This window comes from Tympanuchus pallidicinctus, unplaced genomic scaffold (genome assembly GCF_026119805.1).
Source record: "Tympanuchus pallidicinctus isolate F22 unplaced genomic scaffold, pur_lepc_1.0 scaffold15, whole genome shotgun sequence".
NCBI classification, from domain to species: domain Eukaryota; kingdom Metazoa; phylum Chordata; class Aves; order Galliformes; family Phasianidae; genus Tympanuchus; species Tympanuchus pallidicinctus.
Genome location: NW_026294669.1, coordinates 16,214,367 through 16,235,188, shown reverse-complemented (window position 1 = coordinate 16,235,188; position 20,822 = coordinate 16,214,367). Strand labels below are relative to the sequence as shown.

The 20,822-nt window shown below is 35.3% G+C and overlaps 1 protein-coding gene and 1 long non-coding RNA gene across 13 annotated transcripts in view; one reads left to right on the top strand and one right to left on the bottom strand.

The window, feature by feature from the left end:
* Positions 1–11,011, bottom strand: part of LOC128076673 (uncharacterized) — a 310,987-nt gene extending 299,976 nt beyond the window's left edge. For all 12 annotated transcript variants that reach the window (XR_008204581.1, XR_008204580.1, XR_008204586.1 and 9 more), the window contains exon 1: positions 10,937–11,011. This is a non-coding gene — a long non-coding RNA (uncharacterized LOC128076673). The remainder of the gene's footprint in view (positions 1–10,936) is intronic.
* Positions 1–20,822, top strand: part of KCNH7 (potassium voltage-gated channel subfamily H member 7) — a 210,917-nt gene that overhangs the window by 97,987 nt on the left and 92,108 nt on the right. The window lies entirely within an intron of this gene.

Genomic DNA, 20,822 nt, shown 5'->3' with positions numbered 1-20,822 from the left:
CCCTACAGAATTTCACTGAATAACTTGTTTGTCCTTATGTGTTTCAGACCCTAAAGGGAAAGCAAACAAAGATTAATTCAAAATATATAACTTTCTCCTGTCAGTGGAATATAAATAATGCAAATAGCTTTGTTAGAAAATGAAAATTTCATAATTGCCAATTAACTTCTCTTACCTTTCTATTGTATTCTAGTTTTTAACTGAACATTTCTGACACCTGTAAATATTATGTAAGGAAAAAAATAGTACTATCATAACCAAAACAAAGGTAGCAATGTTACAGGCAAATTTTGAAATGGATCTTTCTATTGTTTGCTATTGCCAAAGAAATGCTCAGTGCTGGCAAGAGAACTGATCCTGCATAATCTACTTAATAAGGCATTTAGAACTACTTCTCAAAATGAATCTTTAATACAAATAGCTTATCAGTGATGCTGAAAGAATGAGTCAGTCTGTTTCCAGTGATCATTTTTGACCCTGTATTAACCCCTTAAACAAATGAATGTCTCTCTGTAGTGATCCAAAAAAAGGAAGGTGATCTGAATTAATATCAGACAGTAAAAACAGTTTAATTTTAACTCACTATGGTTTCATATAACCATAAAATCATATATGTGTATACATACAAAAGAAGTTGCATAGAGTGAAAATCAGTAGTTCAACTCAGGTTACAAATTCTTCTCTTTGCAGAAATATTGGCATAAGCAGATATAAAACTTCTGCAAAACTTTAGCCTTCAGTTGCAGTGCCTCAGACTGCTGTTCAAAGGGATAATGACAGCACTTTGAAATTGTCAGTGCTGTAAAGCAGACAAAAAACTGATTTATGGAAAATGTCAATCTGAAGATGAGAAACTGTATTAACTACCATCAATTTCTAAGGAAGTACTCATATGTAATGGTGGCAATTATCCTATTAAATAACATTAAATGAGATGTAAACAATTCTCTTATACTATCCACTAAAAGGAGCATGTGGTACTTATTTATTTGCTGCAAGAGTAATGTACATGCTCAGAAGCAACTCAGTACGTACCGCCCTCACCAAAAGGAATCACAGTCAGCCACTTTCATGCCACACCTCCCTGGAAAAAGCATGCAACCTTTTTCTCATTGTCAGGGACAGAAATTCCATTCAAAAGTTTGAAATGTAGTCTTATTAAAAAAAAAAAACCACAAAAAAAAAAAAACAAAACACCAAGCTGAAAAACTTGCTCTTTCTATAAAGAAAAGTATCCCTCAAAAATTATATCTATTCAAAGCTCTTTTATTGCATTTTGTTTCTAACAGTACATTTTACTTCATTTTGTGCATGCTCATCTTCCTTCTGAGCTGAAAATTTCCCATCGTGGAGCCAAAGCACCCATCTACCTCCAGAGAAAAACAGCTTTACAATCTGATTTGAAAGGAAATGGAAACGAAATTTCCCACAGTGATATTGGCTTGGCAAGGGTGTTCCAGATATATAACTCTAAATAATTACAGTGAGTGTTAGGTGCCTAGTTACTTCAATACCTCTATAAATCTGAGCTTTATCTGAGAACAGTCACAACTGGTGCGAGTTGTTTCACTGAATTTTTCTTTCAACTCTTTATCCTGCTTTACAATTCAACCTGCTTTCAAGTTTTAGCACCTTTACAAAGTGAAAATGCTCATGGGAAAAAGAATGGTTTAATCAAACAAACAAGTATTTGCTGCTATCTCTCAACTAACACTTCTGTGAAGCTTCTACATAAAGTCTCACGCATTTATGTGTTTGTCAGTACGCAGGAATGGCTAATGCATACAAGTAAGTTTTCCTCCTCCTTTCACTGTTACCTGTCTGTCTATGGAATGGCTGCAGTTTGTACAGGTACTGGACACTCTCTCCTTCTTTCATCAGTCTGTATCCAGAATCTTCCCTTCACTTTTACACGTTACAATGGAGACAAACAGGATGTCTACGAGAGGTCTTGGAGTTTCACAGTACAAAATGGATTAAGACATATTTTAAAGAAAGCAAAAATGGCACTGATGGAAAAAAAATCTAAAAAAAAATCTAAATCTAAACCAGGCTATAGCGTGGTGGGAACATGATGGCATAAAAGTCTTCATGAAAACAAAATCCTTACAGTCTCAGTTTTTGTACGTCAGTCTTCCAAACTGACATCTCTTTTGCTGTATTACATTCAGGAATGGCTCCTTCAATCATCATTTTTCTCTGTTAAAATTTCCCACCAACCTAGCACCTCCTTATCTTTGGCTGACATAGCAATTGTAGCCACAGGGTTTCTCATTTTGCTGTACAGAGTAGTTCTGAGCACTGAGACAAATCAGTGATAAGACTCAGGCTGCTGCTCTTCAGTAGCATCTCACTGAGCGAGAGCTACTCCAGCACCAGAGCTAAGGTTAAGCAGAACAAAGTTACACTGTGACATTATTCTTTTTTGCACAACAATCCACTTGATTTATTTTGAAATAATATAATTTAGCTTCCTTGTTTTATTTATATTTATTAGTTTCTTCAAATTATACTGCAATTCCTAAGCCTTCTTACAACAAGCACTGCTGTATCTGCTTACTGTTTAAAGTATTTCTTTCTGAAATCTTACTGTTTAAAGTATTACTTTCATTGAAGAGTCATACGCAATATTCTGTATATTAAATTTTGTAGTTAATAACAGCTTATTACAATAGCCCACGTAACACGTAACGCCAGAGTATGCTACAGGAAGTCTTACATGCAGTTTATTTTGTTTGCCCAACAAGTATGTGTTTTCAATGAAATACTATAGTATTATTATATTATTATAGTAGGAATACTAAGTTCTAAACACATAGTAACAGTTTGGCGTTTAATTTCCTTCTTTATCTCTGTAGTAAAACAATTGGTAATAAGATTTCTAATTGCCATTTCTGTCATTTCAAAACTTTCTTCAATATGCCTTCAGTCTAGCATTTAGATTCTCAGGTGTGAAGGCAGATAGAAAAAAACAGATTTTAAGGGGAATTTCCTTTGCTGCCAGTCAGCAGATTACAAATTCCATTTAATTTACTAACATTACCTGCTTTTAAGATTCTTCTAGTATTGCTCTGTTTTTGTAAGGATTTTACAGTAAATGAATAAAATGAGTCAGATAAATTTCATAAAGTGTATAAAACTTTTTTAAAAAGCAGAGGCTATTAGATCCATGCAGTTAATCAAGCAGCTGTTAGAATATTTCTTGTTGAAAAAATGCACAACTGTCTGGCTGCCTTTCTACATCTACCTGTAATCAGTACTTTAGGGGCTAAAGGTGATTACTTTGGTCAAAGTTATTTGTATATTTAAACCACAGTGTATAACTAAAGTTCTATCAAATCTTTTAATCACTTGTTCACCTTGTAAACAAATACAGCTAACACAAATATATAGTTACAGATGAAACTGCCTTGGAAAGTAATTCCTGTACATATAAAAAAAGAAGATCTTTATGTCTGCTACATGGAATCACTCTGTTATGCAAGTCTTTTGTTAACGTACTGCAAGTCTGAGACATTTTAGATTTGTAGACAAACCAACCAACTCTAGCAGTAAATGTTTTTCCAGACAAAGCTACGTTTTACCTTTAGCCTTGCTACACTTCTTGAATTTGGGCCCTTGCTAGAACACTCAGTCTTTAGCCAGACTAAGTGTTGTGATGAGAAGAAAGCAATACACGAGGGTGTCTCCAAAAGTCATGCCTCCTATTTTATTACTTTAGACCACACCATCAGAGACAGATAATGGGGGTACGGCAATAGAGGTTGAACTTTCCCACCAATATTCAGTTACATTTTGTTGTTGTATGACAGATGGCAGCGGAGGGGCAGTCTGACATAATGGTGTCTGACATGAAAGCGTGAATGAAGCAAAGGGGTGGAATTGAATTGCTCACCATGGAAAAGTCACAGTTGCTGACATTAATCAATGCTTGCTGAACACTGATGAAGACTCAGCAGTGCATGTGTACACAGGGTGTGGTGCATTTCAGCAGCAGCATCAGTGAAAGTGGGGCACCTCTGCTGGTGCAGATTTTTTTGTAAGCGCGGCATGCAAACTCTTGCTATTCACTGGTACAAATGCATAGCTAATGGCGATGACTGCATTTAAAAATAGTACTTTGCAGCTGATTTATTATTATTATGTTAATTGTAGCTGTTGCAATTTTCTCTGAAATAAATAGGAGGCATTGCTTTTGGAGTAACTCACATAGATCTTTTCCTGATCTGTGAAAGCAAGGGCACTGGTAGGGACGCAGCTACTGCATATCTGAGTGTCAGCCCAAAATACAGGATTAGGTTGCAATCAAGGTAAGCATCTGCCTAGAAATTCAAGAGTAATCTCAAGCCCATTTTATATGTATTTTCAAGCAAAGATCTTATATGGTCTAGGGTTCAAGAAGCTGAAATGTATGTTTGAGTTTCTACTGCAGTTAAAGAGACACATCTACCATGAGATATAATGAGCCTGCACCAAGTCACACATTTCATAAAGACGGCTGCCATCCCAACTGCCCCAACTAATTAATCAGAGTAAGGCAGGCCTTACTCCTCTGCCACAACTGGTGTCTTGAAAGAAAACTGACCAGCTACAAGCTTTCCGATAGGTAAGAAATGGGCATATACTCTTATTTCTGTGCTAAGTACTCAGTCTAGCTCAAAGAAGGTATTTAAAGTGTCAGAAGCAAATAGTCATAGTTACCTAAGACATTAAGTAATGTCAGAAAAGCAGTATTTTCATAAGAACTTCTGATAAGCACTTTTATAAATTTAAGTAAAAGGACAGCACAAAAAAAGAGATCACAAAATCACTGCTTTATCAACAACAGAAATGGTATACTTGTTATTTCATAGAACAGAAGAATCTGTAACACTGAAGTTGGACAGAATCCTACAATTTAGTAAAACTGTGGCTGGTAGCAGAAACACTGATTCACAAACGATGTGTTTCCCATCTCTGTCTGCTGTTAAATATGGAGGAGCTGTAAGCAGCTAGAAAGAAAACAGACTTATTTCTGTTGACCCGTCCAGCAGGTTATCTTTAGCAATTAAGATAACATCATAGAAAAAAAAAAAATCTGAATGACAATATTAGTGTAAGCACGATGAAATATTTATATTTTCACAGTCAGAATTCCCCTCCATTTCCAAAAAAGACTGTTAAATGGCAAAGGCAAAGAGCTGATGAAGGGTTAAACGGAACTAAAGGATGGCAATATTCAGACGCATATGTTTATATATATATATATACTCAGCTCAAACCATCTGCTGTTCATGTGTGGAAGCTGCTAAATATGATATTGCGTCATAGCTGAAATTCATGCAGGCAGGATATCAACTGTTTAAGATCAACATGTTAGAAGAGGGTCAAGCAGTATAGCAAATAAGGAAAAACTATTCCCCAGCATATTTAAGAATTTAAGGCAACAGAAAGATGTCAGATGACTCTGCCAGTTAACTACCAGTAACTGAATGGTCATTACTTGTCAAGAGATAATGAGATAATATGCTCAGGCAAACTCTAGGTAGCTAACTATACTATTCGCAGCAGTGTCTCAGGAAAAAAGAATTAAGAAAGGGCAAAAAAACTGGACATGCAGTAAGAAACAAGTAAAAATGTGAGAGAAACAACCTTTCAGACACCAAGGGTTGCTCTGACAACAGTTATGAACTCTTTGGAGACTAAAGGTAGAGTTCTTTTTGGATAATAATTCAATTTCAATTGCGAAGAGAAGATCATAAAGGGTTATTTAAATGGGAATATCTATTTAAAGAGCGGTACAGAATAACCAAAATTATGTTTATGATATTTTTTAAAAAGCAGAAGGAAAAAAAACAACAAAATATTAGGAATACCTTAGTGCATGGAAAAAGAAACATAGTAAATAGGACATGCTGCTTGTTTGCCTGAGAATCTCTGCTTGGCATTTGGATCAGGTGACATGGAAAGGCTCAACAACAAAGAGCCTAACAAAAGCACCTGAGAATTGGGCCCAGGTGAACCTAATAAGTTCAACAAGGCCAAGTGCAAGGTGTTGTTCTTGGGTCAAGGCAATCCCAGATACATGGGCAGGCTGGGAGAAGAAGTCATTAGGAACAGCCCTGGGGAGGAGGACTTGGAGTGGATGAAAAGCTGGACATGAGCCAGTAGTATATGGCACATCTGCCCATGGCATGACAGCATATTGTGAGCTTTTTCCACTGAGATGTTATATTTTAACTTTCAAAATTACCTATACTACCAGTAGGGATGTAACTATAGAGCTTTTGCTACTACCTTGTAATTTTTTTTAATCAGCATAGAATTTTGATAGGCTAGGAACTTTTACTGCTTTTATGAATATTTTATTTACTGATATATCTGTAATTTTTCTGAGAGAAGGACTGATATATTTTTTCATTCTAAACTGTTCTCTCCAGTCAAGATTTAAGACTTAGTCTGCTAGCAGGAGAATGATGTAACTCCATTTCACCTAACAGATGAGAACTTGTACTAGTTTAACTGACTTCCAAAATGTTTTTAATTTCTTTGTTCTGTAGCATGGAAGAGGTTGGGGGACAAGGTAGAATGTTTGTGCCACCATTGTTGGTCTTTAGTAGCATGACCAGTTTTCTCACAGTGGCAGAAAGCACAGGTGCTACAGTGACCCTCAGGAGACAATCTGTCCATATAAGAGGGAAATTTTTAATGTATCTTGACTGCATAGAACAGTGTTCTTGTGTTTCCTGAGGGTATAAAAGTGCTGAATAAAGCTGAACATTTCTGGCAGATGAGAGCTGCAAAGGAGAAATAATAAATAATGGTATTTTTAACAGTGCTGAATGATATAAAACATCCCTGTATGATTCAGAAAACAAATGCAAGTAGTTACTCTATTTTGCACCATGACAATCACAGGCACACAGTATTCTAACACAGGCACAAAAATCAGAGTAGTTCAGTACCAGAAAGAGTTATAACTAAATGTTTACTATGAAAATGTAAATTTGTCCTTCCCTGCATTAACTACCATGCCAGCTCTCACAAAATTAGATGCATGCCTAAACCATTCCAAGTGTACATTATAGATTCACACCCACAAAGTTCTAGGGAACCAGAATGAGCTCTGCCTTGTGAAAAGAAATACACATTAGATGATGTGAGTCCAAAGCATCCTAGCTGCAAACTGGGACAGAGTCTGGCTGCACAATGGACTGGAGCTCTGACAATAACACTTTGTTTATAACTGGAAAACAGCAATATTGGCTCTTCATGGGGGTGAGAAGACATGCACAGCAACAAAGCAGAAAAAAAAATAAAAAGGCTGAACTTTGTCCCAGGCAACAGGTTAGGATTAGTTGAATGGATACAGTGTAAAAGCCCTTTAGCAATATATGATGTTTCTACCTTAATTTCTCCACTCTCTAGAGTATTTCGTCAAGACATAACTCATGTGACATTTCTGCAGGGACCTGAAGATAAAAGTCTTGCAAAAAATTAGTCCTCAAGTGTTACCTGCTATTCTCAGCATTTTTGAACAGCAACAGCACTATATATCAGTCACAGGGCTGACTGATCAAATCTGTCTCTGGACAAAAGTTTTATCAAATAGCACAGTATTAACTGAATAGAAAATTCCAGTAACACATTGCTATTAGGGATGCTACAGTATGCTATAGCAGTAGGCATGACAAAGTTTACGTATTCCAGTTTATGAATATGTAATAACAAAATAATCTGTAATAATTTTTATAAAGTACATAAATATCAGATAGTGACACTGTGAAATCGTTAAAAATCTGCTATATTTTATTGATATTTAAATCACATTAACTATAATTTTTAAAATCTTCATTTAAACGCCTAATAGTTTAAAAAAATTCCCAACAACTTATATGCATACTCATTACTTCAGACCACATAGTGCTTTTCATATTTCTTTATATTTAGAAATGATTCAAAAGATGCAAAGTTAAAGTGACAGCTCTGGATACCATAGAAATCAGTGTGCTATTAATTTAGACTACAATCAACACAGGTTCTGATTTTCTTTCTTATACATTTTAATACTAGATTTTCGTATGTCACTTGTTTACGAATCTCAATATTTTATATTATCTTTTCAACAGCAAGTGTATTCTGCAAGTACAGTTCAGATAGAAAAACTGGAAACAAAGTCTGTTTTTTTTTTTTCCCCAAGATGAGTGTAGCTTTAATTTACATTGTAGCAGCATGTAGTGATCTTCATCTTCTGACTTTGGTTTCAAATTTCATCAGACATTAGGAAGTGTTACTTTTCAGAAAGGGTGGTCAGGCACTGGAATGAACCGCCCAGGGAGGTGCTGGAGTCATCGACCCTGGGTGTGTTCAAGGAAAGACTGGATGTTGTGTTGAGAGACATGGTTTAGTGGGAGCTATAGGTGAATGGTTGGACTGGATAATCTTTTAGATCTTTTCCAACCTTGGTGATTCTATGATTTACACTGTATTTACAAGGCATAAATACACACTCCCAACAAGTCAGGCAGATGAAAACAAAATTAGGTTTTCAAGATCTATTTATGAGCCTATGGTACTCACAGGCTTGCACAGCTTAAGGCCTCCTTTCTTAGAAAGGTACTACAGGAAGAATTCAATTGCAGCTTTAAGTTCTGCATCCCTAATGTCGCTGACGTGAGTAGGACTCCAGACTTTGCCAAAGCTTGGCACCGGCTAGCACTTCATGTAGCACTTATGGTGAACAAGAAGGTACATACTCTAAACTGTAACAACACCGAGAGAGAGTGACAAGAACTGAGCTTTGCATCTATCTATCATTAAAGTCAACAAATGGCATAGCTTGTTAAAACTAGAATCTTCCATTTGAGGGCAACATATGGGAATTTAGCTTTATTGAGTATTAGTTGAATCAGTGAAGACCCTGCCAATCAACCACAGCTTGAAACCCTCTAAACAAAGCTAACTCATTATGCTTCCCATCACTTTCACAAGCTTAGTGGGCTTAGACAGCTCACTACCATTAAAGACAATGAAAGCATCCACTTTGTGCCGAGATTAAGTAGCTGTTTCCATGCCACTTCACAGCAGGCGTTCTTTGCAACAGATAATTGCTCAACACCTACCACAGCGCATTTCCTGAAGGAGTATGCCCTACCATGAGAGGTAAGGCACTTTCCTGAACCTTAGGACAGGATTTATAGACGATTCTTCCTGAACAGAATTACATTCTTTTACATAATAATTATCGAGTTTTTATGAGACTTCAAGTGCTTAACAGAAAAATAATGGAATCACAGAATGGCTTGGGTTGGAAGGGACCTTACAGATCATGTAGTTTCAACCTCTTCTCCCATGGGCAGGGATGCTAGACAATAGATCAGAGTTTGATGACTTGAGTAAAATTTTGATTTCACCTCAAAAATCTAAGCAGATTATTGTAAAACATTGTTAAAAGTGTCTTTTGCTATAAGAACTAACCCAGCTGCAAAAACGATCTTCACATTCTCTGAAGTGTGTCATTACCAGGTGAGTGATAACTCTGCAGAGGCAAAAGTAGAACCCACTGAGCCAACCAGCACTTTGCTAGACTTGTGCAAGAGGATCCATCTACACAGTTTCTATTGTTTGAATGAACTTTGCCTTCATACTGCTTTATATGGATATTAAAGTCATTCAAGACACTAGCAGGCTCACACTAGACTTCTGCAGACATGTGAACTTCACTTAACGATTGCTACTGTTACAACAGAGAATAATATCCCACTAACAGTCATCGAAAGGAAAAAGGAAAATCTGACATGAAGCAATTAAGGGCTCAAGATAAATAATCAGAACATTTATGCACAGTCTAATGCTCTGACAATTAAAAACTTGCCATTAAACAGGAAAATTACTATTTTAAAATAGCATTTAACAACAAGCAAACATCAGCAACTGTTTGAGCAAGGATTTTACTACATGCTTTCTAACAGCTTTAAGAAAACCTCAAGGATAAATAATATCCCTTTCAGACTCTTTAGAGAGGAATAGCCATGAAGATATTGCTATGGTCTACTGTAGTGGCTCGCACATACTTCCCTAGTGGGTTATACACTGTTTTTATTTTTTTAAAACAATGAAAAAATCAAGCTACAGAATGCTTCATTAAAGTAATATTAGCTTGCAACAGTAAATTCCAGCAAAGCAAAGAATAAAGATTGAGAGTATGCTAATGTGAGTCCTGGATGGACTCTCAGTTGGACATGAACTGACTTTCATTCTTATTTTTCAGACACACTTTAATATTGGTTAATGTTTACACAGTTTTAGGCAATAGATTTTGGCAGAGTACAGATGAATTTCCTTTCTTTCCCACTGGCTTTGAGAGACATCTCAATCTGAAATGATTGCTAGATTTTGCTTTGAGACTGAAAACTGCTGGCTTGCAGAACATGTACTGCTCCTACTTATTTTCTCATGTCAGATTATTTTCTGCCTCCATCCACCCCTTCAGTTCCCTTGCCAATTACAGTTCAGTGAGGTTAGCCTCTGCTTTCCTCGGATGCCATAAGGCTACACAGGTCTACTGCAGTAATAGCACAAGATTAGCACAGAACTCACAACAAGCCTGAATACAGAAACAGTAATATTGCATAACTTGAAAAGTAAGCAGATAAAGTGTACTCATAGAAGTGAAGAACATTTGTTCCTTGTAAAGGGCATACAGTCACCCTAGAGTCATACAGCAATAGAGCCTTCTGTCTTCAGTTGCCTAACAACAAAGGACAACCCGAGACTTTTACAGTCAGAATATTTTCACTCTCAGAAAAACTGTTTCCTAAGTTAGGCACATGAATTTGGATACGTTACTTAGGAATACAGCATAATCAATGAATATAAAGATCTTATAATTACGAAATAAACAAGAGTTTGGCAGAGCAGATTATAATAACAAAAAGAGAATAGACAGAATGCTTACTCGTGTCATGGGCTCACTACAAAACTCCAGAGGAGGGATCTTCAGAAGATATCCTTTCCCAGTGGTAGTCAGCTCTCAAATGGGTGTAGGAGAGCCTGGCTCCTCCCTTTCGGCAGCACAGGTGAATTGCCTTCACCTGTGCTCCCATGGCTGAATCATTGCTCGCCTCAGGTGATCAATCAGAGGTCAGGCCATGGTTCAGCAGTTCCCATACAAATACACAGTACAGATACAATCTATTACAACTAGCATTTTGCAGCTAGTCTCAGCAATGAACCTGACAAAGGCACAAAAGCACAGTGCATGTCTGAAACCGAAGCAAATACAATCCAATTTAAAGCGTTTTGGATGTGTGAAGTATAATGGACAATTTCGACTGCTGACAAAGAAACTCCAAGCCAATGTTTTCCAATTAAGAAGAAATGAAAATAAATGCTTCGTTTCATAAAAAAATCAATGTAGATGGGATTATTTTTGTTTTCTCAGCCACAGGAAGTTTTGTTTTGAAATATTTTTACAGTACTTTGCTAATCCTAGGTTACTGACTTATAAGCTATCACAGGAGATGCAGTGTGCCTGGAGAATCCAGCAAATACAGTATATTGTAGATGATTTTCAACTCACACCAGTAATTGTGACATTTTAATATTTCCCACTTGAAAGATTGTCATGCATAATAATAATAATAATAGCAATAATAATAATAATAATAACCATATTTACTTCTTTCATTTCATTGTCTTTCCAAGAAAAAAATCAAAATTTCTCCCCAGGTAACTTTATGGAAATTTGCATTAGTTAAAACTTTCCCAGAGAGCACTTGTGTAGCACTTTTTCAACCAGACCTTAGCACAACTAAGAATCACAAAAGCAAGATCCAAAGCAAACATGAAATTGGTTTTGAAAATGCACTGCATGGATCCAAAATCATCTCTCACATTTCTGCACATTAAGAGTAACTCATTCAAGATCAGTGTTAGTGAAAAAAAATCTCAACTTTATCTCCTGGACATTGAAATTCATTTCAAAAGACCTCGAAACAAATTCAATTTTCTGCAGCATAGAGAGTAGCAGACTTGTTTTGATATCTCCTTGCTCAGGGGCACTGTGATGGATCTGCTTCTAAGTTAACAGAATGCTACAATTTCCTTCTGCCCAGATTTACAGGGATATATGAAATTTCCTGTAAAGATAAGAAAATAGTCTGAGCTAGAATACAGAGCTGTATGCTGCAGTTCAGGTACTAAGCTCCTTAACACGATACACAATGAAATTTGAGGTACACCAAGCTCTGTGCCTCACAGGATTGCACTGTTGCAACAGAGGAATATCTTTCAGCTCCCTTTACCTGCCTCTCCCGAAGTCAATCCCTAATACAAGTAGAAGGGAAGTAAAAGTAGAGGGCCTCTAAGAAGTGGGTTTTTTTTTTTTTTTTTTAAAGTAAAATAAACATCAGGGCAGGAGTTTAGATATCATGTCAAATCACATGCTTGTTTGGATAGTAGGGGATTAGCAAATATTTCAGTTCTACCACCATTTCAGATATCTACATGAAGCATGCTATTAAATACAGTATCCAAACAACATAAAGATAAATAAAATAATACGCAAAGTACACAGTACTGATAATGCTCTGCAGGACATTTAAGTCAACGGGTCTTCGCACAGACTAAAAAATTCTCGTTTGCAAAGTGTATAGCTGAATCCCAGCCAATAGACTTCATTATACTCTTTGTGGGCTTTTTCATTTTGACCTTTACTGCACAATTTATTTTGCCCTTCTTGTTGTATTTATAACATGTTCTATGCCATACTTGCAAAGGAGATTAGCACAGATTTAACTACAGCAATTAGAAAAGGGTGAGCTTGCAATGGACTGTAGCAGTTGCACTCCACAGAAAATGCACAGTCTATACATTTAAAAAAAAAAGTTAAATAAATGGAATATTTTTAAATTTGTGGCATGAACATCAGAAATAACTTGAATAAAATACAATTTTCACATTTTAATTTCCTGAAATAAAGTTAACTCAATCATCATATAAAATCTGTCAGTCTCATTAAATCTTTCACAAAAAAAATATCAGACATTCAAGTGCATAAAGTGGAGTTTCAGGTGTGATCATTCATTTTCCCATCTATCATATTTACTGTTGTAATGAAGCAACAAAGTTTTGAGTGTCACACTTTGCACTTATGTTTCTTCTTGTCATCTTATTATTAGTTTTTAATCTATATTGGTCCAGCATATCATGAATTAATTATTGGAGAAAACATGAAGGGTATGTGGCTACCTAAAAGGACCAGTTTTCCTTAAAAGCTTCTACAGTCTGAAGAGAAATAGGTAACTCTGCACAGGTCAGGTTTCATCTCCACTCTGTTACTAGAAATGCCCATTTGCCGCTTTTCTAAACAGCTGTTGGATTCTACCAAGTACTCTCATAAAATCAGAGATTTGGTATAAAACAGCCAATATAAAAATTAAAGTTAAATAATTCAAGCTTGATCATATTATAAACAATCTGGTTTTATGATGAAAACTGATAACAGTATTTCATGTACAGAATACACATGCATCTACCTACATGCATGTGTGCTATAAGTATTTTATGAATGTATAAATTCAAGAAACTGCAGTTAAGACATCAACACATTTCAATTTGCCAAGCACCAATTTACATGAATCAATTAGTTACACATAAATCACACTTCTACTTTTCTTACAAAGCTCCACAGAAACAACAAATCTCAAATGAGACATTTGGGAAACACTAATAAGATACATGTTACTCTGTTGCTGAGGGTCATCAATTTAGAAAGCTGAATGATAATCAATGCCTAGAGTTATTAAGCTTCAAAATCAACAAGAACTGACTGCAGCAAATAGACTATTATGAGAGAAACACACTTTGACATATATGACAGGGTTCTGCTAAAGGATATTTTCCAGACCAGATATGTGATGACTTAGCATCAACCCTTTTTATTCTTGATTATTAGCCAGTTTCATTGCAGCTCAGGCCATTACAAGAAGATTGTAAACAGAGTTCATTTCCCATATAGATACCTAAGTAATGAAAGCTGTCTTAACCAGCTTAGTGAACACGCAGTTTGACAGAGTTTTCTGTGGCTGTGAACACTGCATTATTTTGTATTATGAATTCCATTTTGTACTATGCCTGAAGCAGGTTATATCTCAAACAGGTTATTGTAATGTATTTTAAACAGATACTCAAGAAAGACGTGGGCTTTTACAGGAAATTGAAATCCAAGATGTCTAATAAGGCCTTAAATTCAGAACCTAGTTCACTGAAGTATTAAGTTTTTCTGAAAAAAGTTCATGGATGGGGTGAATGTGCCAGAGCACAATCTCTCTGTGAGCAACAACCAGAATTTAGTTTTATAGGAAACATTAGGAAATATCTTTCAGGATGTCGATTTGCAAAAAGTTTTAATTGTTCTTTAAGTGATTTATTTATTTATTTATTCCTCTACTCATTTCTTCCTTCCCTATATTGTCCCCAAGGAGTAAATCAGAAGCAAAAACTATGAGTACGTATCGTATTGTAAGATTTGCCAAGAAATGCTAAAGGAGCCTAATAGGAGCTCAAGATGAAGGATGAAAGCACAATAGAGCACCTCAGGGTGAGATAGAGCCTGAGTCACTGGCTGGAGGGTCTGCAGTAACAGGACTTTGGAATAACTCATTTTGCTGAAGTGGATTGAGCTCTAGACTATGAGCTAGATGCCACCCAAAAACAGAAAGAAAAAAAAAAAAAGAGAAATACAATTTTATTTAGCTATTTAGGCAACAATTGTGATCACTTGAAAAACAAGGCTGACAAAACTAAACATTATGTGAAGACCTTCCAAATCCAGCCTTTTAGAAGTCGTGATATATTTCCTGTCTACCTCCACTTAGTCTTTAGCACATAAAAATTTTATTCTGGTGTTCGTAAACAGTCTGCCTCATTAATATTATTCAGTATTGACTTTTTTCTTTTTCTTTTTTTTTTTTTTTTTTTATATATATTTGCTCTTCTTCCCAACAAATAGCAATGTTTTGCTATTGTTTAGATTTAGATGCTTAGCTTAGAAATCTGACTCTCACTCACTCTATGGAATTGCTTACCGTTTTTCTAGCACCAAAAAAAAAAAAACCAAAAAAAAACAAAACTACCCAAAGATGTTCTTCATTGCATTTAAATGTTTTGCCTAAAGTGAATTGGGCAAATATTTTCTCTCTTGTCCATTGCAAACAGGAGAATTACGACACACACACATACACACACAGACAGGAAGCCACATGAAGTATTAAGCAAGCATTCAGACCTCAGTTATGTCCTAGGGCAACTGTCCAGTGACTTGTGGGAGGGCATCATGCCAACGGAACAGATGGACACACATATGGATAGTCAGTACATCATGTGAAGCCATCAAGTATGGATACTAGGGGCATGATTCCAACCTAAGAACATGAGCTTTCTGTGAAGGTTAAGGGGATGTTAAGCTGGCTTTACATTCAAAAATAAAGAATAAATTCCAATTCAGTGTTGGGTAACAGTTATGCTCTTACTTAATCAGGTAGAGTTAGTAGATAAAGGGAGGCTTTTTTTCCCTAACAGAATAATTATAAGGTAAAGTTTTAACATTTCACAAGGCATATGTTATTCTGACAATAAACAAGTATTATCTGAGGGGAGATCAAGTTAATGATCCCGATTTTGCACTGGCAGTGCTTTGACCCTGCATCACCATCTGGTCCTTGACTTTTCCCAACAGAAGACAGGAAACAGCTATTTGAGCAGTGATTGCAGCCCAGATAGCCAAATGCATCCTCCAGCATCCATTACTGGAAGGATCAGAGTTTGGAACCACTGCCTTTTCCTGATAAGAATGAGAATGGAAGAGCAACTTGTCCACACAACTTGTCCTGGAGAGTATTGCCAATGCACATCCTACAGCCTTCTACTGCTGTGTCCATCAGCAGAGAGAGGAGGAGGTTAGGAGCTATGCTTTGTGAATATAATTCACTGCTACACCCCCGTAGCCCAAGAATGGCCAAAGTCTGCTGCTGAAATGTGATCCTGCCCTTCATTAAAGGAAGACCATAGGAATCTGACCAGATTGTGGATTTACCAGCTGACTACACAGAGTACATTAAACTATTACCAAAGACAAGACAGAGCCAGCATCTTTGTTTACAGAGTAATGTGTATCCACAGCAAAGCTGGGCCAGAAAGCACTGAATTCCTGTTGAATTCAGATATTCAGGGGAGAAGAGAAAAAAAAAAAAAAAATTAAAAATATATGAAGATAAATAACATATAGGTTGTGCCAAAAACAAATTGCCTGCTTCTTTCAGCTTGATCTAAAAACACGGAGAGATGGTTCTGATGGTTCATTCTAAAGGCTACGGCTTGAATTATCTGCTTTCAGCTTCCCGACATTTAGGTTCTTTCTGCTAGACTGAACATCTCCTTGGTATTCTGTACGTTTTCCATTAAGTAACTAACAGTAATAATATAAGCCACTTCTCAAACTACTTTTTATTAAATAATAAAGCCTTACATCTTTAAGATTCACACCAAAAGAATTTTCTGAAGCATATTGTTCCTTTGCTTTTTTTATGCCCTCTTCAATTTTTCAATGTGCTTTAAGAATTCAGATGCCTGAAAATGTATTCAGTACTCTAGTTTTGCTCTCCCCAGTGATACATACAGAGTGATAAGTAAAATTTTCCTTACCTCTGTTTATGCAGGTCATTCTTTCATACCATCCTATAATTTCTTCTATGAAATTCCATTCCAGGACATACCTACCTTTTATCGGTTTGGGCCTACGTGCCCTGGTTCTGTATCTGCATGACTAAATTTATCATTTTAGAATGCTTTTGTTTACATTTAATATTCCATCTACAGAATAATACAAATTCTTCTATTTTACCTCATTACCATGCCATTAGCCACTTCACATTCATATATTTCAGATAAGTGATTTTATTTTTTCCTCTAGATATTTTCAAAGTACATGAATACCATTGTGGTCATTTGTGTGAACTTTTACTAGAAATTCTGGTACTGATCTTCCACTAATGACTTTTTGGAATCTATCTGTCAATTTGTGAACCTGGTAATGAGTTTTTTATAAGTATAATGGTATTGTTTAATTATAATATTATATGGCATCAGTAAAATCAATTACAGAAAGCATGTCTGCGATGGGTATTTGGTTGCTATTCTGTAAAAAGAACATAACCATAAAATTGGATTTCTTATCCATTAATAATGTCTATATTACAGTACTAAGTGACTACATTCCTATCAATATTCTTTACCGTATTAATCTAACATCACATTTCATTATTTTTCTTAGAACTGATGTCAGGCTCACTGCCATACAGTCATTCCAATCACTATATCCCTCTTTTGAATGCTGGCACATTATTAGTATTATTCTAACCTCCTGGAACTTTGTCCAGCAAGGTATGTTAAGAGGTTACAGTTGTAGAATGCTCAACTGACACCTAGAGCTGGTGTTTTGGATCTAGCAAAAAATTGACAGAATTCATAATTAAAATGGAAATAAAAAGCTTCATCATAGAGAATTATTCTGTCTCAAAAAAAAAAAAAAAAAAAAAAAGAAAAAATATTTCTTAATGAATTTGTCTCCTTGTTGCAAAATTATCCATGCATAATCATTAATAATTTTACAGCAACTGTTGCTATTGGGATTGTTATGGTCTTTCACTACTATTGGAGTTATCTTTCCCTTATACTATTTAGACACCTGCTTACTTTCCTTAGGCTTACTCTTATGTTGTTATATTCCTCTGTCAGCATTTCGTATAAAATATCTGTCTCCACAGATGTGTATTTGCTTTCTCCATTATCTGTTCGCTATATAGATTGTTATTTCCTACTTGCTACCTTCACTTTTGCACAGAAACCAAATGGAGTTATAGCTAAGTTTTTCTGCATTTTTTGCATTAGTACTACTTTGTTAAATAACACCTTCATTAAGAATTCTAGATATTCATTCATATATTTATCTGATTCCTCCTCCCAATTATTTCTAGTTACTGTTTTCTCAATTATAGAAAACTACCCATTTAGAAGAACTACCATGTGTTTGCATGTGTTACCATGTTTTACCATGTGTTCTTTGTTTGTCTACATTGATTGCAGTGGGGTCATGAAAACCCTTAAGGCAGTCATGAACTTCTGGTCCAGTAAGTTATTCATATTTATCAATTCTAATGAAATCCTATGCTAAAAGTATATCATTTTGAGTCTTTTTCCATTAGAAAACATATTTTTTTCTTTTTAAATATTTCAGTAGTGTGAAATTTCCAGTACTTAGAGCTCCCACTATATTTATTAATATGAATTCAAAATTCTATGATTTTATGTTATCAAGAACTCCAGAATACCAGATCACACCTTCAACTAGCTTATCTCTTTTAGCTGCTCTCTCTACCTTGAGGTTACATCACATTGTTTTACAATTCCAGTAGCTCGACTACTGCCATCACTTTACAGGATTGGATTTTCCACTCTGAGGATTTCTAGATCATCTGCTTTGTTACTAAGACATTATAACCACAAGAACCTCTCATTTTGTGAGAAACACATCTATATTTATAAAATGCTACTTCTTACACTTGGCCAATGGAGCTGGATGCACATTGCACTTATGAAAGTCTGCAATAATAAGAGAATTTCACTTTTGCATCAGGAGACCTGATGTTGATTCCTGTTTTTCTATGTCACCCTTTGTACCACTTGTACCTTCGCCATTTAATGTCTTCTTTTGGATATCTATTAACAACTATTACACACAAAACAAAAACAGAAAAAAATAATATCATTGGAATGACTCAGTGAAACAGAATCTGGATCAGTACTTCATGACGTATTCTGGTCTAATACCTGAGACAAAATTACTCAAACTGAGCTCTGGCTTTTTTTTTTTTCCTCCATTCTGCTTTGTAAGGTTTTTCAATTCGTTCTTAAAATAGCTTATGTAGTTTAATTTAGGGAAATAAATGAGGTTACTTTCACACAAAAAAAAGTCTTAATCTGCACTTTTTCTGCAAGATGGACAATATTCAACAAACCTGAGCTCCCTTTTCTCATGAACATAATAAGACATTTCTCAGCTGAATGCCTGGAGGAGCATAGCTTTTAATGAGAGTTTAGAAAATAATAGCTAGGGAAAAAAAAGAAAGAAAGAAAGAAAGAGAAATAGAGATGAAAAAAAATACATTTTCAATTTTAGCGCATACAATTGAATAAATGCTAACTCTTAGCAAACTAGCTACAAAATAAGAAACTAGAACCATTATTTGTCACCTAGCTGTTGTTTTTTTTTGTAAAATGACATATTTAAAATATACGTATACACTAAAATCACCACATGATGCTTGTAAACATATGCTAAAGCTCTGTTCTTCTTTATTTTCTGTCACAAAAGCATGAAAGAAAACATGTCCTACCATTGTTTTTCACCTTGAGCTAAACATCTGTTTATTTGTTGAGTGCTATGCTTTAAATAAACTTTCTGAAAATGTGAATGAAGGAAGTCAAAGTAGCCTATTTTCACAATGAAACACAGTTGTTTCCAAAACTACTTTAATTACATGTAATTCTAATTAATGTAATCCCTACCACTATGACCTTTCCTAATTAAAAATTGCCTGTATAGACTCATCTTGAAGAATGAATGAAAATGACTTAAATTGTGAGCTAAAGTGATGTAGAAATAAATTTTGACAATTGAAAACATAGCATAACAAATTCATTTTCTTAGTATAGATAAACTATGCTCCATTATAATTACGTGGACTATTATTACAAAATTTTAATTTATGAAGTTGAAGCAGTAGATGAATCTGCTATTTCATCACTGACCACTTTCAAGAGGTACTGATAAATGTCCGGTAACATCAGATATTCATCATCCTTTATACCTATTGTCACATATTGGGATGATCTGTGTTCAACAGCATTACATTCTACGTTCTCCTGTTGATTGCCATAAAACTCTAGACAACAAAGCTTTAATTTCATAAGTCCTCATCTCACAATTATCATTCAGCTTATCAAACAATGGATTTTCTATATAATTCCTGAATTGTTACCTTCTACATTAACGTTTAAATGAAAAATTAAAAACAGTAATTTTATTTCAATAATGTATTTTTTGCAATGTAGAAAAATACATTACTCTTAAATATTGTCTTTTAAAAACATTAAATATTTCATTTTGAAAAGTCAAAGTGATACATTTCAGTTTTTCACTTTCTAAAACAACACACTATTACTTGTCATTTTCTTCATTAAAAAGTTCAGTGATGAAATTCATCAAGTGTACTATATCCTGCAATCATCACAAACTGCACTGCAAGTGTACAATAATCAAGCATTTGTCCAAAGAAAACAAAAGCATGAAAGAGGTTACAGCAAGGAGAGTGTTGATCTCTTTTCTCAGGTGACAAATGATAGGATACAAGAAAATGTACTCAAGTTATGCCAGAGAAGGTTTAGATTGGACTCAAGGTTCGATTGAATGATCTTTAAGGTCTTTTCCAACCTGAGTGATTCTATGATTCTATGGACATTAGGAAACATCTCTTCACAGAGAGGACAGCTAATCTTTGGGACAGGGAACTGGTGGAGTCCTTATCCCTGGAGATATTTAATTGATTCATGTACATGTCTCTAAGGGATGCAATTTAGTGAAGGGACTCAGTAGGTGAGCTTGAGGGTTGGATTTGTCGATCTTGAAGTTCTTTTCCAACCTTTTATGGTTCACACAGCCTGTAATATAGATAACATGAACAATAATAAAATTATCTCTGGTTATTCGAAGTACAGCTTGCAAA